The sequence below is a fragment of the Arachis stenosperma genome, chromosome 7, assembly GCF_014773155.1.
Source record: "Arachis stenosperma cultivar V10309 chromosome 7, arast.V10309.gnm1.PFL2, whole genome shotgun sequence".
NCBI classification, from domain to species: domain Eukaryota; kingdom Viridiplantae; phylum Streptophyta; class Magnoliopsida; order Fabales; family Fabaceae; genus Arachis; species Arachis stenosperma.
The window spans coordinates 42,822,175-42,844,332 of record NC_080383.1 but is presented as its reverse complement, the minus strand read 5'-3'; the positions used below and the strand labels follow the sequence as shown (position 1 = coordinate 42,844,332).

At 38.7% G+C, this 22,158-nt stretch overlaps 1 non-coding gene across 1 annotated transcript; it reads right to left on the bottom strand.

The window, feature by feature from the left end:
• Nucleotides 1-3,371: 3,371 nt before the first annotated feature.
• Nucleotides 3,372-3,479, bottom strand: LOC130942783 (small nucleolar RNA R71). The gene has a single exon (XR_009071334.1). It is a non-coding gene; the product is annotated as a small nucleolar RNA R71 (small nucleolar RNA).
• Between the last annotated feature and the right edge of the window lie 18,679 nt (nucleotides 3,480-22,158).

The window sequence follows — 22,158 nt, the reverse complement described above, 5'->3', positions numbered from 1 at the left end:
AAGAAGAAGCTTGCGAAAAAAAAAAGAAAATGGCGAAAAAAATAATAGAAAGAAAAAGAAAAAGCAAGCAGAAAAAGCCAATAGCCCTTAAAACCAAAAGACAAGGGTAGAAAGGATCCAAGGCTTTGAGCATCAATGGATAGGAGGGCCCAAGGAAATAAAATCCAGGCATAAGCGGCTAAACTAAGCTGTCCCTAACCATGTGCTTGTGTCATGAAGGTCCTAGTGAAAAGCTTGAGACTGAGTGGTTAAAGTCGTGATCCAAAGCAAAAGAGTGTGCTTAAGAGCTCTGGACACCTCTAACTGGGGACTCTAGCAAAGCTGAGTCACAATCTGAAAAGGTTCACCCAGTTATGTGTCTGTGGCATTTATGTATCCGGTGGTAATATTGGAAAACAAAGTGCTTGGGGCCACGGCCAAGACTCATAAGTAGCTGTGTTCAAGAATCAACATGCTTAACTAGGAAAGTCAATAACACTATCCAAAATTCTAAGTTCCTAAGAGACGCCAATCACTCTAAACTACAAAGGAAAAAGTGAAATGCCAAAACTGTTCAGAAGCAAAAAGCTACAAGTCCCGCTCATCTAATTATAATTAATATTCATTGATATTTTGGAATTTACAGTATATTCTCTTCTTTTTATCCTAATTGATTTTCAGTTGCTTGGGGACAAGCAACAATTTAAGTTTGGTGTTGTGATGAGCGGATAATTTATACGCTTTTTGGCATTATTTTTAGGTAGTTTTTAGTAAGTTTAAGCTACTTTTAGGGATGTTTTCATTAGTTTTTATGTTAAATTCACATTTCTGGACTTCACTATGAGTTTGTGTGTTTTTTCTGTGATTTCAGGTAATTTCTGACTGAAATTGAGGGACTTGAGCAAAACTCTGAAAAAGGCTGACAAAAGGACTGCTGATGCTGTTGGAATCTGACCTTCCTGCACTCGAAATGGATTTTCTGGAGCTACAGAACTCCAAATGGCGCGCTCTTAACGGCGTTGGAAAGTAGACATCCAGAGCTTTCCAGAAATATATAATAGTTCATACTTTATTCCGAAATTGATGACGTAACTTGGCGTTGAACGCCAAGTACATGCTGCTGTCTGGAGTTAAACGCCAGAAAAACGTCATGATCCGGAGTTGAACGCCCAAAACACATCATAACTCGGAGTTCAACTCCAAGAGAAGCCTCAGCTCGTGGATTGATCAAGCTCAGCCCAAGCATACACCAAGTGGGCCCCGGAAGTGGATTTATGCATCAATTACTTACTCATGTAAACCCTAGGAGCTAGTTTATTATAAATAGAACATTTAAATATTGTATTAGACATCTTTTGACAGTTTAATCTCTTGACTGTTTAGCCTTTGATTATTTGGTCTCTTGATCACTCAGGGGGCTGGCCATTCGGCCATGCCTGAACCTTTCACTTATGTATTTTCAACGGTGGAGTTTCTGCACACCATAGATTAAGGGTGTGGAGCTCTGCTGTACCTCAAGTATTAATGCAATTCTATTTTCTTCCATTCAATTCAACTTGTTCTTATTCCAAGATATTCATTCACACCCAAGAACATGATGAATGTGATGATTATGTGACGCTCATCATCATTCTCACCTATGAACACGCGTGATTGACAACCACCTCCGTTCTACATGCAACCGAGCTTGAATGTGTATCTCTTAGATTCCCCAACAGAATCTTCGTGGTATAAGCTAGATAGATGGCGGCATTCATGAGGATCCGAAAAGTCTAACCTTGTCTGTGGTATTCCGAGTAGGATCCTGGGAATCCGGAAAGTCTAACCTTGTCTGTGGTATTCCGAGTAGGATTCCGGTAATGAATGACTGTGACGTGCTTCAGACTCGCAAGTGTTGGGCGTTAGTGACAGACGCAAAAGAATCAAGGGATTCTATTCCAGCAGGAGCGGGAACCAACCAGTGATTAGCCGTGTTGTGACAGAGCGCGTGAGCGTAGTTTTCACTGCGAGGATGGGATGTAGCCTTCAGCCAGTGTGATGCCTCCAGACGATTAGCCATGCGAGTGACAGCGCAGAGGACCATTTTCCAGAGAGGATACAAAGTAGCCATCGTCGAACGGTGAACCCCTATACACAGCTTGCTATGGAAAGGAGTAAGAAGGATTGAGTTGAAGCAATAGGAAAGTAGGCGTTCTTGAGCCATACAGTATCTCCATTCGCTTATCTGAAATTCCCACCAATGAATCTGCATAAGTATTCTATCCCTTTTATTATTTCAATTTTATTATTCAAATCATATCTTTTCAATCGAATCTTTTTCAAAATCAATTTCTTTCCATTTTCAAAAATACTTGCTATCAATTAATGATTTGATTCAACATTTCAAGTATGTTGCCTTTTCTGTTGAGAAAGGTTTAATGTTTGAATCATATCTTTTCTTGTTAGCCAAGTCATTAATTTTTAAAATCAAATCTTTTTAAATTGTTTTTCAAATCATATATTCTCAATCACATCTTTTTAAAACCATAACTTTTCAATCATATCTTTTTGATTTCTAATTTCAAAATCTTTTGATTTCTTTTCCACTCTTAGTTTTCGAAAATCAATTAGTATTTTTCAAAATGTTTTTAAAATCTTTTACTTAATTTTCGAAAATTTCTTCCTATATTCTCACATCCTTCTATTTATGGACTAACACTATTCCTCAATGAACAATTCGAACTCCATCTCTTTTGATAAGTTTGAATTCTTCTACCTCTCTTTCTATTTTTCTTTTCCTCTGACACCTCAAGGAATCTCTATACTGTGACATAGAGGATTCCATATTTTCTTGTTCTCTTCTCTTTCATATGAGCAGGAGCAAAGACAAAAGCATTCTTGTTGAGGCTGACCCTGAACCTGAAAGGACCTTGAAGCGAAAGCTAAGAGAAGCTAAGGCACAACTCTCTGTAGAGGACCTAACGGAAATCTTCAAAGAAGAAGAACCCATGGCAGCCGAAAACAACAACAATGCCAACAATGCAAGGAAGGTGCTGGGTGACTTTACTGCACCTACTCCCGACTTCTATGGGAGAAGCATCTCTATCCCTGCCATTGGAGCAAACAACTTTGAGCTTAAGCCTCAATTAATTTCTCTAATGCAACAGAATTGCAAGTTCCATGGACTTCCATTGGAAGATCCTCATCAGTTTTTAGCTGAATTCTTGCAAATCTGTGACACTGTCAAGACTAATGGGATTGACCCTGAAGTCTACAGACTTATGCTATTCCCTTTTGCTGTAAGAGACAGAGCTAGAATATGGTTGGACTTACAACCTAAAGAAAGCCTGAACTCTTGGGAAAAGCTAGTCAATGCCTTCTTGGCAAAGTTCTTTCCACCTCAAAAATTGAGTAAGCTTAGAGTGGAAGTCCAAACCTTCAAACAGAAGGAAGGTGAATCCCTCTATGAAGCTTGGGAAAGATACAAATAATTGATCAGAAAGTGTCCCTCTGATATGCTTTCTGAATGGAGCATCATAGGTATTTTCTATGTTGGTCGGTCTGAACTTCCAAGATGTCTTTGGATAGCTCTGCTGGAGGATCTCTTTATCTGAAGAAGACGCCTATAGAAGCTCAAGAACTAATTGAAATGGTTGCAAATAACCAATTCATGTACACTTCTGAAAGGAATCCTGTGAACAATGGGACAAATCAGAAGAAAGGAGTTCTTGAGATTGATACTCTGAATGCCATATTGGCTCAGAACAAAATATTAACTCAACAAGTCAATTTGATTTCTCAAAGGCTGGCTGGAATGCAAAATGCACCAGACAGTACTAAGGATGCTTCATCTGAATAAGAAGCTTATGATCTTGAGAACCCTTCAATGGAAGAGGTGAATTACATGGGAGAACCCTTTGGAAACACCTATAATTCTTCATGGAGAAATCATCCAAATTTCTCATGGAAAGGACCAACAGAAACCTCAACAAGGTTTCAACAACAATAATGGTGGAAGAAATAGGTTTAGCAATGGCAAGCCTTTTCCATCATCTTCTCAGCAACAGATAGAGAATTCTAAGCAGAACCACTCTGACTTAGCAACCATGGTCTCTGATCTAATCAAAACCACTCAAAGTTTCATGACTGAAACAAGGTCCTCCATTAGGAATTTGGAGGCACAAGTGGGACAGCTGAGCAAGAAAATTACTGAACTCCCTCCTAGTACTCTTCCAAGCAATACAGAAGAGAATCCAAAAGGAGAGTGTAAGGCCATCAACATGGCCGAACTTGGAGAGGATGAAGAGGCAGTGAACGCCACTGAGGAAGACCTCAATGGACGTCCACTGACCTCCAATGAGTTCCCTAATGAGAAACCATGGGAATCTGAGGCTCATAATGAGACCATAGAAATTCCATTGGATTTACTTATGCCATTCATGAGCTCTGATGAGTATTCTTCCTCTGAAGAGGATGAGTATGTCACTGAAGAGCAAGTTGCTAAATACCTTGGAGCAATCATGAAGCTAAATGACAAGTTATTTGGTAATGAGACTTGGGAGGATGAACCCCCTTTGCTCACCAAAGAACTGGATGACTTGTCTAGGCAGAAATTACCTCAAAAGAGACAAGATCCTGGGAAGTTCTCAATACCTTGAGCCATAGGCACCATAACCTTCAAGAAGGCTCTGTGTGACTTAGGGTCAAGTGTAAACCTCATGCCTCTCTCTGTAATGGAGGAGCTAGGGATCTTTGAGGTACAAGCTGCAAGAATCTCACTAGAGATGGCAGAAAACTCAAGAAAATAAGCTTATGGGCTTGTAGAGGATGTTCTGGTAAAGATTGAAGACCATTACATCCCTGCTGATTTCATAGTCCTAGAGACTGGGAAGTGCATGGATGAATCCATCATCCTTGGCAGACCCTTCCTAGCCACAGCAAAGGCTGTGATTGATGTGGACAGAGGAGAATTGATAATTCAAATGAATGAAGAATCCTTTGTGTTTAAGGCTCAAGGATATCTGATGAGCGGATAATTTATACGCTTTTTGGCATTGTTTTTAGGTAGTTTTTAGTAAGTTCAAGCTACTTTTAGGGATGTTTTCATTAGTTTTTATGTTAAATTCACATTTCTGGACTTTACTATGAGTTTGTGTGTTTTTCTGTGATTTTAGGTAAATTCTGACTGAAATTGAGGGACTTGAGCAAAACTCTGAAAAAGGCTGACATAAGGACTGCTGATGCTGTTGGAATCTGACCTCCCTGCACTCGAAATGGATTTTCTGGAGCTACAGAATTCCAAATGGAGCGCTCTCAATGGCGTTGGAAAGTAGACATCCAGGGCTTTCCAGCAATATATAATAGTCCATACTTTATTCGGAAATTGACGACGTAACTTGGCGTTGAACGCCAAGTACATGCTGCTGTCTGGAGTTAAACGCCAGAAAAACGTCATGATCCGGAGTTGAACGCCCAAAACACGTCATAACTCGGAGTTCAACTCCAAGAGAAGCCTCAGCTCGTGGATTGATCAAGCTCAGCCCAAACATACACCAAGTGGGCCCCAGAAGTGGATTTATGCATCAATTACTTACTCATGTAAACCCTAGGAGCTAGTTTATTATAAATAGAACATTTAACTAATGTATTTGACATCTTTTGATCACTTTAGATCTGAGGATCACGTTTTAGGGGGCTGGCCATTCGGCCATGCCTGAACCTTTTACTTATGTATTTTCAACAGTGGAGTTTCTGCACACCATAGATTAAGGGTGTGGAGCTCTGCTGTACCTCAAGTTTCAATGCAATTACTATTATAATCCTATAAACTTCATTTATTCTTATTCCAAGATATTCATTCGTACCCAAGAACATGATGAATGTGATGAGTTAGATAACCCTCATCATCATTCTCACTCATGAACGCGCGTGATTGACAACCACTTCCGTTCTACATGCAACAGAGCTTGAATGTGTATCTCTTAGATTCCCCAACAGAATCTTCGTGGTATAAGCTAGATAGATGGCGGCATTTATGAGGATCCGGAAAGTCCAACCTTGTCTGTGGTGTTCCGAGTAGGATCCTGGGAATCCGGAAAGTCTAACCTTGTCTGTGGTATTCCGAGTAGGATTCCGGTAATGAATGACTGTGACGTGCTTCAAACTTGTAACCTGCTGGGCGTTAGTGACAGATGCAAAAGAATCAAGGGATTCTATTCCAGTAGGAGCGGGAACCAACCGTGATTGGCCGTACTGTGACAGAGTGCGTGAGCATTAGCTTTCACTGCGAGGATGGGATGTAGCCATCAGCCATGGGTGATGCCTCCAGACTGGTTAGCTGTGCGAGTGACAGCCGCATAGGATATTTCCCCGAGAGGATTGAAAGTAGCCACAGCTGATGGTGAACCCCTACAAACAGCTTGCCATGGAAAGGAGTAAGAAGGATTGGAAGAGAGAATAGTGAAGCAGAGTTTCAAAGAGGAACACAGCATCTCCATACGCTTATCTGAAATTCCCACTCTTGATTTACATAAGTATTTCTATCCCTTTTATTTTCTGTTTATTTTTATTAATCAAATTTAATCCAATAATCTCTTAAATTAGTTAATGTGCCTAACTGAGATTTACAAAGTGACCATAGCTTGCTTCATACCAACAATCTCTGTGGATTCGACCCTTACTCACGTAAGGTATTACTTGGACGACCCAGTACACTTGCTGGTTAGTTGAACGGGATTGTGAATGAACAAGAGACACAATAGTTTTTGTGTACATGATTTTACCCCATGGTTTTGTGCACCAAGTTTTTGGAGCCATTACCGGGGATTGTTTCGAATTAGAAAAGAAGGAATCACAATTTCGTCCACCAAGTTTTTGGCGCCGTTGCCGGGGATTGTTCGAGTATGGACAACTGACGGTTCATCTTGTTGCTCAGATTAGGTAATTTTTATTTTATTAAAAAAAAAATTTCGAAAATCTTTTCAAAATCTTCTCCCTATTTTCGAAAATTATTCAAAAAAATTTTTTAATATGCATTCTAGAGTTTCATAAAGCATGTTGAAGCCTGGCTGGCTGTAAAAGCCATGTCTAAATTCTTTTGGACCGAGGTTTCACTCATCCTTATAGAAGAGCTTCTTTGTCTTTCTCAGCAAATTGGCTACTGTATAGGATGTTTCAGTTAAAGCTTGGCTGGCCATTGGCCATGTCTAGTGTTTTGGACTGGAGCTTTCACAAAAGCTTGGCTGGCTATTAAGCCATGTCTAATTCCTGGACTGGAGCTTTAAACTAACATTGCGAAGATTCCTGGAATTCATATTAAAAATTTTTGAATTTCTTATTTTATTTTTCCTATATATTTTACGAAAAAAATCAAATAAAATACAAAAAAAATTAGAAAATCATAAAAATCAAAAATATTTTGTGTTTCTTGTTTGAGTCTTGTGTCAAGTCATAAGTTTGGTGTCAATTGCATGTTCATCTTTTTCTTGCATAAAATTTTCGAAAAAAATTCATGCATTCATAGTGTTCATCATGATCTTCAAGTTGTTCTTGATGAACTTTCTTGTTTGATCTTCATATTTTCTTGTTTTGTGTTGTATGGTGTTTTTCATATACATTCTTGCATTCATAGAGTCTAAACATGAAAAATTTCTAAGTTTGGTGTCTTGCATGTTTTCTTTGCATAAAATTTTTTATTTTTTTTTTCAAAATCATGTTCTTGATGTTCATCATGATCTTCAAAGTGTTCTTGGTGTTCATCTTGACATTCATAGTGTTCTTGCATGCATCATGTGTTTTGATCCAAAATTTTCATGCATTGAGTATTTTTAGTGTTTTTCTCTCTCATCAAAAAAAAAAAAATTCAAAAATCAAAAAAAAATATCTTATCTTTTTAAATCTTATCTTTTTAAAATCTTTTTCAAAAATAATATCTTTTCCATTTTTTATCATTTTCGAAAATTTCAAAAATCTTTTTCAAAATATTTTCAAAATCTTTTTCTTATCTTTACATCATATTTTCGAAAATTGCATCAAAAATTAATGTTTTGATTCAAAAATTTCAAGTTTGTTACTTTCTTGTTAAGAAAGATTCAAATTTTAAGTTCTAGAATCATATCTTGTGATTTCTTGTGAGTCAAGTCATTAATTGTGATTTTAAAATTCAAATCTTTTTCAAAACTAATTTCAATCTTATCTTTTCAAAACCATATCTTTTTTAAATCATATCTTTTATATCATATTTTTTTTCAAAATTTTATCTTTTTCAAAAAAATTTTAAAATATCTTTTCTAACTTCTTATCCTCTTATCTTTTCAAATTTGATTTTGATATCTTTTTCAACTAACTAAATTAATTTTTTGTTTGTTTCTTATCTTTTTCAAAACCACCTAACTACTTTTCCCTCTCTAATTTTCGAAAATACCTCCCTCTTTTTCAAAAATTCTTTTTAATTAATTAATTGTTTTAAATTTTAATTTTAATTATATCTTATCTTTAATTTTCAAAAATTACTAACCCATTTTTCAAAATTATTTTCGAATTTCTCTCCCCCCTCATCTCTTTCTATTTATTTTATTTATTTACTAACACTTCTCTTCACCTCTCTTCATCTCCAATCACTGCCTCTATCCTCACCATTGTGATTGGATTCTCCACTTTTATTCCTTTCTTCTTCTACTAACAATAAGGAACCTCTTTACTGTGACATAGAGGATTTCTCTTTCTTTTCTTGTTCTCTTCTTCCCTATATGAGCAGGAGCAAGGACAAGAACATTCTTATTGAAGCAGATCATGAACATGAAAGGACTCTGAAGAGGAAGTCAAGAGAAACTAAAAATCAACAATTCAGAGAAACCTCAAAAAAAAAAAAAGGAAGAAAAAAAAAAGAGAAAAAGGGAAGACAAAAAAAGCTTCCACCTCTGAGTCATGGGAGATGGAAAGACTAATATAAGCCGTCATAGCTCAGTGGTAGAACATGTGGCTGCAAATCAAGAGATCCCTGAGATACCTCAGGGGATAAGTTGTCCTCCACACAAATATTGGAAGCAACTAAGGGGAGGAACACCAAAATTACTAGGAATCATTCAAAAGAAGCAAGGAAGAGACATAGAGGAGCTCAAAGAGCACCATTGGTTCTTCAAAAAGGCGCCACCCTCACTCAGGTGGATTCATTCCTTGTTCTTATTTCTTTCTGCTTTTCGGTTTTTAATGTTGTGTTTATCCATGTGTTGTGTCTTTACTTCGTGATCATTAGTATGTAGTAACTATGCCTTAAAGATTATGAATAATTCCATGAATCCTTCACCTCTCTTAAAAGAAAAATGTTTTAATTCAAAAGAACAAGAAGTACATGAATTTCAAATTTATCCTTGAATTTAGTTTAATTATATTGATGTGGTGACAATACTTTTTGTTTTCTGAATGAATGCTTGAACAGTGCATATGTCTTTTGATCTTGTTGTTTATGAATGTTAAAATTGTTGGCTCTTGAAAGAATGATGAACAAAGAGAAATGTTATTGAGGATCTGAAAAATCATGAAATTGATTCTTGAAGCAAGAAAAAGCAGTGAAAAAGAAGAAGCATTTGAAAAAAAAAAAGAAAAAAAAAGAGTATATAGAAAAAGAAGGAGCAGTAGAAAAAGCCAATAGCCCTTAAAACCAAAAGGCAAGGGTAAAAAGGATCCAAGGCTTTGAGCATCAATGGATAGGAGGGCCCAAGGAAATAAAATCCAGGCCTAAGCGGCTAAATCAAGCTGTCCCTAACCATGTGCTTGTGTCATGAAGGTCCAAGCAAAAAGCTTGAGACTAAGTGGTTAAAGTCGTGATCCAAGGCAAAAGAGTGTGCTTAAGAGCTCTGGACACCACTAACTGGGGACTTTAGCAAAGCTAAGTCACAATCTGAAAAGGTTCACCCAGTTATGTGTCTGTGGCATTTATGTATCCGGTGGTAATACTGGAAAACAAAGTGCTTAGGGCCACGGCCAAGACTCATAAGTAGCTGTGTTCAAGAATCAACATGCTTAACTAAGAAAGTCAATAACACTATCCGAAATTCTAAGTTCCTAGAGAAGCCAATCATTCTGAACCTCAAAGGAAAAAGTGAGATGCCAAAACTGTTCAGAAGCAAAAAGCTACAAGTCCCGCTCATTTAATTATAATTAATATTCATTGATATTCTGGAATTTATAGTATATTCTCTTCTTTTTATCCTATTTGATTTTCAGTTGCTTGGGGACAAGCAACAATTTAAGTTTGGTGTTGTGATGAGCGGATAATTTATACGCTTTTTGGCATTGTTTTTAGGTAGTTTTTAGTAAGTTCAAGCTACTTTTAGGGATGTTTTCATTAGTTTTTATGTTAAATTCACATTTCTGGACTTTACTATGAGTTTGTGTGTTTTTCTGTGATTTCAGGTAAATTCTGACTGAAATTGAGGGACTTGAGCAAAACTCTGAAAAAGGCTGACATAAGGACTGCTGATGCTGTTGGAATCTGACCTCCCTGCACTCGAAATGGATTTTCTGGAGCTACAGAACTCCAAATGGCGCGCTCCCAACGGCGTTGGAAAGTAGACATCCAGGGCTTTCCAGTAATATATAATAGTCCATACTTTATTCGGAAATTGACGACGTAACTTGGCGTTGAACGCCAAGTACACGCTGCTGTCTGGAGTTAAACGCCAGAAAAACGTCATGATCCGGAGTTGAACGCCCAAAACACGTCATAACTCAGAGTTCAACTCCAAGAGAAGCCTCAGCTCGTGGATTGATCAAGCTCAGCCCAAACATACACCAAGTGGGCCCCGGAAGTGGATTTATGCATCAATTACTTACTCATGTAAACCCTAGGAGCTAGTTTATTATAAATAGAACATTTAACTAATGTATTTGACATCTTTTGATCACTTTAGATCTGAGGATCACGTTTTAGGGGGCTGGCCATTCGTCCATGCCTGAACCTTTCACTTATGTATTTTCAACAGTGGAGTTTCTGCACACCATAGATTAAGGGTGTGGAGCTCTGCTGTACCTCAAGTTTCAATGCAATTACTATTATAATCCTATAAACTTCATTTATTCTTATTCCAAGATATTCATTCGTACCCAAGAACATGATGAATGTGATGAGTTAGATAACCCTCATCATCATTCTCACTCATGAACGCGCGTGATTGACAACCACTTCCGTTCTACATGCAACAGAGCTTGAATGTGTATCTCTTAGATTTCCCAACAGAATCTTCGTGGTATAAGCTAGATAGATGGCGGCATTTATGAGGATCCGGAAAGTCCAACCTTGTCTGTGGTGTTCCGAGTAGGATCCTGGGAATCCGGAAAGTCTAACCTTGTCTGTGGTATTCCGAGTAGAATTCCGGTAATGAATGACTGTGACGTGCTTCAAACTTGTAACCTGCTGGGCGTTAGTGACAGATGCAAAAGAATCAAGGGATTCTATTCCAGTAGGAGCGGGAACCAACCGGTGATTGGCCGTACTGTGACAGAGTGCGTGAGCATTAGCTTTCACTGCGAGGATGGGATGTAGCCATCAGCCATGGGTGATGCCTCCAGACTGGTTAGCTGTGCGAGTGACAGCCGCATAGGATATTTCCCCGAGAGGATTGAAAGTAGCCACAGCTGATGGTGAACCCCTACAAACAGCTTGCCATGGAAAGGAGTAAGAAGGATTGGAAGAGAGAATAGTGAAGCAGAGTTTCAAAGAGGAACACAGCATCTCCATACGCTTATCTGAAATTCCCACTCTTGATTTACATAAGTATTTCTATCCCTTTTATTTTCTGTTTATTTTTATTAATCAAATTTAATCCAATAATCTCTTAAATTAGTTAATGTGCCTAACTGAGATTTACAAAGTGACCATAGCTTGCTTCATACCAACAATCTCTGTGGATTCGACCCTTACTCACGTAAGGTATTACTTGGACGACCCAGTACACTTGCTGGTTAGTTGAACGGGATTGTGAATGAACAAGAGACACAATAGTTTTTGTGTACATGATTTTACCCCATGGTTTTGTGCACCAAGTTTTTGGAGCCATTACCGGGGATTGTTTCGAATTAGAAAAGAAGGAATCACAATTTCGTCCACCAATATCCCTCTGTCACCATGGAGAGGAAGCATGAAGAGCTTCTCTTAAAACAGAGTCAAATAGAGCCCCCACAGTCAAACTCTAAGTTTGGTGTTGGGAGGCCACAACCAAATTCTAAGTTTGGTGTTGAACCCCCACATTCAAACTCTAAGTTTGGTGTTGGGAGGTTCCAACATTGCTCTGAGCATTTGTGAGGCTCCATGAGAGCCCACTGTCAAGCTACTGACATTAAAGAAGCGCTTGTTGGAAGGCAACCCAATGTTATATTTTATCTATTTTCCTTTGTTATTTTATGTTTTCTGTAGGTTGATGATCATGAGAAGTCACAAAATCAATTGAAAAAGCAAAAACAGAATGAAAAATAGAAAGAAAAATAGCACACCCTGGAGGAGAACTTGCTGGCGTTTAAACGCCAGTGAAGCTAGCAAATGGGCGTTTAACGCCCAGTCTGGCACAATTCTGAGCGTTTAACGCCAGAAAGGGGTACCAGACTGGCGTTAAACACCAGGAAGGGCAAGAAGTTGGCGTTAAATGCCAGAAATGGGCACCAGCCCGGCGTTTAACACCAGAATTGGCACAGAGAGCATTTTTGCTCGCCACTTGGTGCAGGGATGACTTTTCCTTGACACCTCAGGATCTGTGGACCCCACAGGATCCCCACCTACCCCACCACCCTCTCTCTTCTTCTTCACCCATTCACCAATCACCTTAACACCTCTTCCCCAAAAACCCCTCACCTATCAAATCCCACCATTCTCTTCACCACTCACATCCATCCTTCATAAAACCCTACCTACCTCACCATTCAAATTTAAACCACTTTCTCTCCCAAACCCACCCTCCCATAGCCGAACCCTACCCCTCTCTCCACCCCTATATAAACCCATCTTCACCCCTTCATTTTCACACACCCTAAACACTACTTCTCCCCCTTTGGCCGAAACACAAAGCCATCTCCATCTCCTCTATTTCTTCTTTTTCTACTCTCTTCTTTCTTCTTTTGCTCGAGGACGAGCAAACCTTTTAAGTTTGGTGTGGTAAAAGCATTGCTTTTTGTTTTTCCATAACCATTTATGGCATCCAAGGCCGGAGAAACCTCTAGAAAGAGGAAAGGGAAAGCAAAAGCTTCCACCTCCGAGTCATGGGAGATGGAGAGATTCATCTCAAGGGTGCATCAAGACCACTTCTATGAAGTTGTGGCCTTGAAGAAGGTGATCCCCGAGGTCCCTTTCAAACTCAAAAAGAGTGAATATCCGGAGATCCAACATGAGATTCGAAGAAGAGGTTGGGAAGTTCTTACCAACCCCATTCAACAAGTCGGAATCTTAATGGTTCAAGAGTTCTATGCCAATGCATGGACCAAGAACCATGATCAAAGTGTGAACCCGGACCCAAAGAATTGGCTTACAATGGTTCGAGGGAAATGCTTAGATTTTAGTCCGGAAAATGTAAGGTTGGCATTCAACTTGCCCATGATGCAAGGAGATGAACACCCTTACACTAGAAGGGTTAACTTTGATCAAAGGTTGGACCAAGTCCTCACAGTCATTTGTGAAGAGGGCGCCCAATGGAAGAGAGATTCAAGAGGGAAGCTGGTTCAATTGAGAAGGCATGACCTCAAGCCCGTAGCTAGGGGATGGTTGGAGTTTATCCAACGCTCAATCATTCCCACTAGCAACCGGTCTGAAGTTACTCTAGACCGGGCCATCATGATTCATAGCATCATGATTGGAGAAGAAATAGAAGTTCATGAGGTTATAGCCCAAGAACTTTATAAGGTGGCGGACAAGTCCTCTACCTTGGCAAGGTTAGCCTTTCCTCATCTCATCTGTCACCTCTGTTATTCAGTTGGAGTTGACATAGAGGAAGACATCCCCATTGATGAGGACAAGCCCATCACTAAGAAAAGGATGGAGCAAACAAGAGATCCCACTCATCATGAAATCCCTGAGATACCTCAAGGGATAAACTTTCCTCCACAAAACTATTGGGAGCAAATCAATACCTCCCTAGGAGAATTGAGTTCCAACATGGGACAACTAAGGGTGGAGCACCAAGAACATTCCATTCTCCTCCATGAAATTAGAGAAGATCAAAGAATCATGAGAGAGGAGCGACAAAGGCAAGGAAGAGACATTGAGGAGCTCAAGCACTCCATAAGATCTTCAAGAGGAAGAACAAGCCGCCATCACTAAGGTGGACCCGTTCTTTATTTTCCTGTTTTTCGAAATTTTATGCTTATGTTTATCTATGTTTGTGTCTTGTGATCATTAGTGTCTTAGTGTCTATGCCTTAAAGTTATGAATGTCCTATGAATCCATCACCTCTCTTAAATGAAAAATGTTCTTAATTAAAAAAAAGAGAAGAATTGCATGAATTTTAAATTTTATAACAGATTAATTATTTTGATGTGGTGGCAATACTTTTGTTTTCTGAATGTATGCTTAAACAGTGCATATGTCTTTTGAATTTGTTGTTCATGAATGGTTGGCTCTTGAAAGAATGATGAAAAAGGAGACATGTTACTGAGGATCTGAAAAATCATAAAAATGATTCTTGAAGCAAGAAAAAGCAGTGAATACAAAAAAAAAGGAGAAAAACGAAAAAAAAAGAAAAAAAAAAGGGAGAAAGAGAAAAAGAAAGAAAAAGAAAGAAATAAAGTTGTGATCCAAAGCAAAAAGAGTGTGCTTAAGAACCCTGGACACCTATAATTGGGGACTCTAGCAAAGCTGAGTCACAATCTGAAAGGTTCACCCAATTATGTGTCTGTGGCATGTATGTATCCGGTGGTAATACTGGAAGACAAAGTGCTTTGGGCCACGGCCAAGACTCATAAAGTAGCTGTGTTCAAGAATCATCATACTTAACTAGGAGAATCAATAACACTATCTGGATTCTGAGTTCCTATAGAAGCCAATCATTCTGAATTTCAAAGGATAAAGTGAGATGCCAAAACTGTTCAGAGGCAAAAAGCTAAAAGCCCCGCTCATCTAATTAATACTGATCTTCATAGATGTTTTTGGAATTCATTGTATATTCTCTTCTTTTTATCTTATTTGATTTTCAGTTGCTTGAGGACAAGCAACAATTTAAGTTTGGTGTTGTGATGAGCGGATAATTTGTACGCTTTTTGGCATTGTTTTTAGTATGTTTTAAGTATGTTTTAGTTAGTTTTTAGTATATTCTTATTAGTTTTTAGTTAAAATTCACTTTTCTGGACTTTACTATGAGTTTGTGTGCTTTTCTATGATTTCAGGTATTTTCTTGCTGAAATTGAGGGACCTGAGCAAAAATCTGATTCAGAGACTGAAAAGGACTGCAGATGCTGTTGGATTCTGACCTCCCTGCACTCGACGTGGATTTTCTGGAGCTGCAGAAGCCCAATTGGCGCGCTCTCAACGGCGTTGAAAAGTAGACATCCTGGGCTTTCCAGAAATGTATAATAGTCCATACTTTGCCCAAGATTTGATGGCCCAAACCGGCGTTCCAAATCAGCTCAAAACTGCCCGGCGTTAAACGCCGGAACTGGCACAAGAATGGGAGTTAAACGCCCAAACTGGCACAAAAGCTGGCGTTTAACTCCAAGAGAAGTCTCTACATAAAAATGCTTCAATGCTCAGCCCAAGCACACACCAAGTGGGCCCGGAAGTAGATTTTTATGTCATTTACTCATTTCTGTAAACCCTAGGCTACTAGTTCTTTACAAATAGGACCTTTTGCTATTGTATTTTCATCGGGGGATATTAGATCATCTTTAGATCTTTGAATCTTTTGATCATGTTTTGGGGGCTTGCCTCACGGCCATGCCTGAACCTTGTTCTTATGTATTTTCAACGGTGGAGATTCTACACACCATAGATTAAGGTGTGGAGCTCTGCTGTACCTCGAGTATTAATGCAATTACTATTGTTTTTCTATTCAATTCAGCTTGTTCTTATTCCAAGATATTCATTCGCACTCAAGAACTTGATGAATGTGATGATTATGTGACGCTCATCATCATTCTCACTTATGAACGCGTGCCTGACAACCACTCCCGTTCTACAAGCAAACAAGGCTTGAATGTTTATCTCTTAGATTCCTTAATCGAAATCTTCGTGGTATAAGCTAGTATTGATGGCGGCATTCAAGAGAATTTGGAAGGTCTAAACCTTGTCTGTGGTATTCTGAGTAGGATTCAATGATTGAATGATTGTGACTAGCTTCAAACTCCTGAAGGCTGGGCGTTAGTGACAGACGCAAAAGAATCAATGGATTCTATTCCAACCTGATTGAGAACCGACAGATGATTAGCCGTGCCGTGACAGGGTGCGTTGAACATTTTCACTGAGAGGACGGGACTGTAGCCACTGACAACGGTGATGCCCAACATACAGCTTGCCATGGAAAGGAGTAAGAAGGATTGGAAGAAGACAGTATGAAAGCAGAGAGACGGAAGGGACAAAGCATCTCCATACGCTTATCTGAAATTCTCACCAATGAATTACATAAGTACCTCTATCCTTATTTTATATTCTATGTTATCCTCCATAACCATTTGAGTCTGCCTGACTGAGATTTACAAGGTGACCATAGCTTGCTTCATACCAACAATCTCCGTGGGATCGACCCTTACTCGCGTAAGGTTTATTACTTGGACGACCCAGTGCACTTGCTGGTTAGTTGTGCGAAGTTGTGTTTATACCATGGTATTGAGCACCAAGTTTTTGGATTCATTACCAGGGATTATTTGAGTTGTGAAAAGTAGTGATCACAATTTCGTGCACCAAGGTTTCTTTGGCCTTAGGTGCGATTAATGGTTATGGAAAAACAAAAAAGCAAGGCTTTTTCCACACCAAACTTAAAAAGTTTGCTCGTCCTCGAGCAAAAGAAGAAAGAAAAGAGGAGAAGAAGAAGAAATAGAGGAGATAGAAGTGTGTGAAGGGTTCAGCCAAGGGTGGTTTAGTGGGTTAAGATGTGTGAAATTGAAGGTGGTAAGGAGGGCTATATCTAGGGAAAGAGAGGGGTAGGTGGCCGAATGGAAGTGGGTGGGTTTGGGAGGGAAGTGTTTTGAATTTGAATGGTGAGGTAGGTGGGGTTTGATGGTGGAGTTTTTGGGGAAGAGTGGATGGATTTGATAGGTAAATAGTGATTTGGGAAGAGTGTTATGGAAAGGTGTGAAGGGGAGAGAGAGTGAGTTGAGGTAGGTGGGGATCCTGTGGGGTCACAGATCCTGAGGTGTCAAGGATTTTGCATCCCTGCACCTTGCTGGTGTTATACGCCACTCTGTGTGCCTTTCTGGCATTTAAACGCCAGGCTGCTGCCCTTTTCTGGCGTTTAAACACCAGTCTGCTACCCTTTTCTGGCGTTCAATTGCCCAGAAAGGTGTCAGACTGGGCGTTTAAACGCCCATTTTGGTATCCTTACTGGCATTTAAACGCCAATAAGCTCTTCCTCCAGGGTGTGCCATTTTTTATGCTGTTTTTTATTTTTCTTTAATTTTTATAGTTGTTTTTGTGACTCCACATGATCATGATCCTAAAGAAAACATAAAATAACATAGATAAATAAAATAAAATTAGGTTGCCTCCCAATAAGCGCTTCTTTAGTGTCATTAGCTTGACAATGAGCTCTTTTAGAGCTTCACAGATGCTCAAAGCATGATTGTGGCCTCCCAACACCAAGCTTAGAGTTTGAATGTGGGGGCTTTGCTTGACTTTGCATGGAGAGAATTGGATGAAGCTTTTCATGCTTCTTCTCTATGTTTACAGAGGAAGATCCTTGAGCCTTAAATACAAGGTAGTCCTCTTTCACTTGAAGGACTAACTCTCCTCTGTCTACATCAATCACAGCTTTTACTGTGGCTAGGAAGGGTCTTCCAAGGATGATGGATTCATCCTCATCCTTCCCAGTGTCTAGGATTATGAAGTCAGCAGGGATGTAAAGGCCTTCAACCTTCACTAAAACATCCTCTACAAGTCCATAAGCCTTTTTCATTGATTTGTCTGCCATCTCTAGTGAGATTCTTGCAGCTTGTACCTCAAAGATACCTAGTTTCTCTATTACAGAGAGTGACATGAGGTTGATACCTGACCCTAGGTTACACAGAGCCTTTTCAAAGGTCATGGTGCCTATGGTGCAGGGTATTAAAAACTTTCCGGGATCCGGTTTCTTTTGAGGCAATGTCTGCTGAATCCATGTATTTAGTTCATTGATGAGCAAAGGAGGTTCATCCTCCCAAGTCTTATTACCAAATAACTTGGCATTCAACTTCATCATTGCTCCTAGATATTGAGCAATTTTCTCTTCAGTAGTAACTTCATCTTCTTCAGAAGAAGAATATTCTTTAGAGCTCATGAATGGTAATAAGAAGTTCAGTGGAATCTCTATGGTCTCTGTATGAGCCTCAGATTCCTTTGGTTCCTAATGCACGAAATCACAATCACACTTTTGAAATTCCACACAACTAACCAGCAAGTGCACTGGGTCATCCAAGTAATACCTTACGTGAGTAAGGGTCGATCCCACGGAGATTGTCGGCTTGAAGCAAGCTATGGTTATCTTGTAACTCTTAGTCAGGATATCAATAATTCTCAGATTTAATTGTAAAAAGTAAAAGAACATGAAATAAATACTTGTTTTGCAGTAATGGAGAACAGGTTGAGGTTTTGGAGATGCCACATCTTCTGAATCTCTAATTTCCTACTGTCTTCTTCTTTATGCATGCAAGGCTCCTTCCATGGCAAGCTGTATGTTGGGTTTCACCGTTGTCAATGGCTACCTCCTATCCTCTCAGTGAAAATGTTCAACGCGCTCTGTCACAGCACGGCTATTCATCTGTCGGTTCTCGATCATGTCGGAATAGAATCCAGTGATTCTTTTGCGTCTGTCACTAACGCCCACAATCGTGAGTTTGAAGCTCGTCACAGTCATTCAATCCCTGAATCCTACTCAGAATACCACAGACAAGGTTTAGACCTTCCGGATTCTCAAGAATGGCAACCAATGGATTCTAGCTTATACCACGAAGATTCTGATTAAGGAATCCAAGAGATATCCACTCAATCTAAGGTAGAACGGAGGTGGTTATCAGGCACACGTTCATAAGTGAGAATGATGATGAGTGTCACGGATCATCACATTCATCAATTTGAGGAACAAGTGATATTGACGATTGGATTTTTGACGGTTTAGAATTTCTCAAATAAAATCTCGTCGAAGTATAGTTTCTAAACCAAGCAATAATCCTCTCATACAAAAAGTTGTTTGTCACTAAAACAAACCCCTAAATTTATAAACCGAAGTATTGGACCTCGGGTCGTTCTCCCTAGGATTTACAATAAAGTGTCTTGTTATTGGTTGTGAGTTATTTTGGGGTTTTTGAGATTATAGCCAAGAATTATAAAATGGCAAAGGAAATAAACTAACAACTAACAAAGCTCTTGGCAAGGTATGAGAACTAGAAGTCCTATCCTAGTTATCCTCTTCAATTGTGATAACAAATTGTCCATTGCTCCCACTTAGTTAACCTCTAACCATGGAGGAAAGTCAAGTGGATGAATCAATTTGATTCCTCAAGTCCTAATCAACTCCTAAAGGAAAGACTAGCTTTAGAGGCATTCAAATCAATTAGCAACTTCTAATTATCAATCAACAAAGGAATTAGATAACTCAAGAGTCACTAATTACTCTACCTAGGCCAAGAGGAACAAAACCTACACTAAAATCCAACCAAGCATTTCATCAAACACTTGGAAGGCCCAAAAGAAAAGCAAAGCAAATTGACAACAAGAATAGAATCTAACAACATTTATTGAAAGGAATTAACAACAACAATCAAAGGAAACACATTTATTATGAATTACCTTTTTATTGAATTGGAAGAAAGTAGAAGAAACAATACTAGATCTACAACAAAATATAAGAACAACATAAAGGAAATTGCAATAAAAGAGTAGAAGAAGATGAATCTAACAACAAAGAATTGAAAGGTAGAAGTAGAAGAAAGAAAAGATTAAAACCTAGATCTAAGAACTAATCCTAATCCTAATCCTAATTCTAGAGAGAAGTGAGAGCTTCTCTCTCTAGAAACTAACTTCTAGAACTAAAACTAAACTAATTGGTAACTAGATGCCTCATCCCTCTTCAATTCTTGGCTTAAATAGCATCAGAAATGAGTTGGATTGGGCCCACAAGGCTTCTAAAATCGCTGGCCACGTTTTACTTTAAGTGGACCATATGGCAGTAACGGCGCGTGCGCGTACTTTGCGCGTGCGCGCCACCATACGTGTAGCAACTATGGCAAATCTTATATCGTTGCGAAACCCCAGATGTTAGCTTTCCAACCCAACTGGAACCGCATCATTTGGACCTCTGTAGCTCAAGTTATGGTCGTTTAAGTGCGAAGAGGTCGGCTTGACAGCTTTCCGGTTCTTTCATTTCTTCATGAGTTCTCCAACTTTACATGCTTCTTTCTTCGTTCCCTTGATCCAATCTTTGCCTCCTAAATCTTAAATCACTTAACAAACATATCAAGGCATCTAATAGAATCAAGGAGAATTAGATTTAGCTATTTTAAGACCTAAAAAGCATGTTTTCACTCTTAAGCACAATTAAAGGAGAAGTTATAAAACCATGCTATTTCAATGGATAAATGTGGGTAAAAGGTTATAAAATCCCCTAAAATCAATACAAGATAAACCGTCAAAACGGGGTTTGTCAACCTCCCCACACTTAAACCAAGCATGTCCTCATGCTTAAGCCAAGAGAGAAATAAAGGGTATCAACATTTATTCCATGTAAATGAGCTATATGCAGCCTAAACTATATGCAACTAAAATGCAAAATGGTTTTACCTACTTGGTTAAAAATAAATCAATCCTCCAAGTCATACATGCACAAGTAGGGTCAAGATCATATAACGATTCATGAATCCTACCAATTCGAATATCAAAATGAAGTTCAAGTAGACTTGCGAGAAGAACGCTCATGAAAGCCGGGAATCAAGGAATTGAGCATCGAACCCTCACCGGAAGTGTTTGCACTCTAGTCGCTCAGTGTTTGGGGTTGATTCTCTCAATTCTCCCCTAATCATGCTTTCCAAGATTTGTTTATCTTCTAACAATCAACAATTATTCAATGCATGCATACATGTATCATGAGGTCTTTTCTTTAGGTTGTAATGGGGCTAGGGTCAAGGTAGGATCATATATGGCTAGTGGACTTAGGATTTGAATCTTTGATTAACTTAAACTTTCCCACCTAACCTATGACATCCTATACAATTGAGTTCTAACCTAACTACCCATTTCTCACTTTTTCACATACTCATGTATCCCTTTTCATTTCACAACACTTGTGCATTGATTCTTATTGAGCTTCACTTTGGGGCATTTTGTCCCCTTTATTGCTTTTCTTTTTCTTTCTTTTTCTATATACATTTTTTCTTTTCTTTTCTTTTTTTTTTCACTTTTATTTATTTTTCTTTTCATTTTTTTTTTCTTTTTTTCTTTCAAACTATATACAAGAACATCAATGCATACGGTCTATACATTTAATCAATACATGAGTATGTACCCAATTCCCCAATATAAAAATACAAAACACAAACACCCTTTTATCCCAACCAATGTCCCAAAGTTCCCACACTTGAGTGATACTCACACACACTAGCCTAAGCCAATCAAAGATCCAAATTAAGGACATTTATTGTTTTTCGCTTTAAGGCTTGTAATGTGCTAAAATAAGAATAAGTGGGTTAAGCGTAGGCTCAAAGTTGGCTAACAAAGGAAGATAAAAGGTAAGGCCATTTGGGTAAGTAAGCTAATGAAATGATGGCCTCAATCATATAAATGCATGAATACACAAAATAATGGATATAAAGAATCAAACAAATCAAAGATTACAATCATAGAAAGAGAATAATGCACACAAGAAGGGAAAATAAGTGGTTATAAGATGTAACCACATCATTAGGCTCAAATCTCACTTGCTTGTGTTCTTAGCTCAAAAACCATGTTCCAAAATACATTCTTTCAAGCAAGTTCAACAAAAATTTTTCAAATTGGTAGGTTGCCCTAAAACGGTTTCTCGGAAAAGAATTCATCACTTTAAC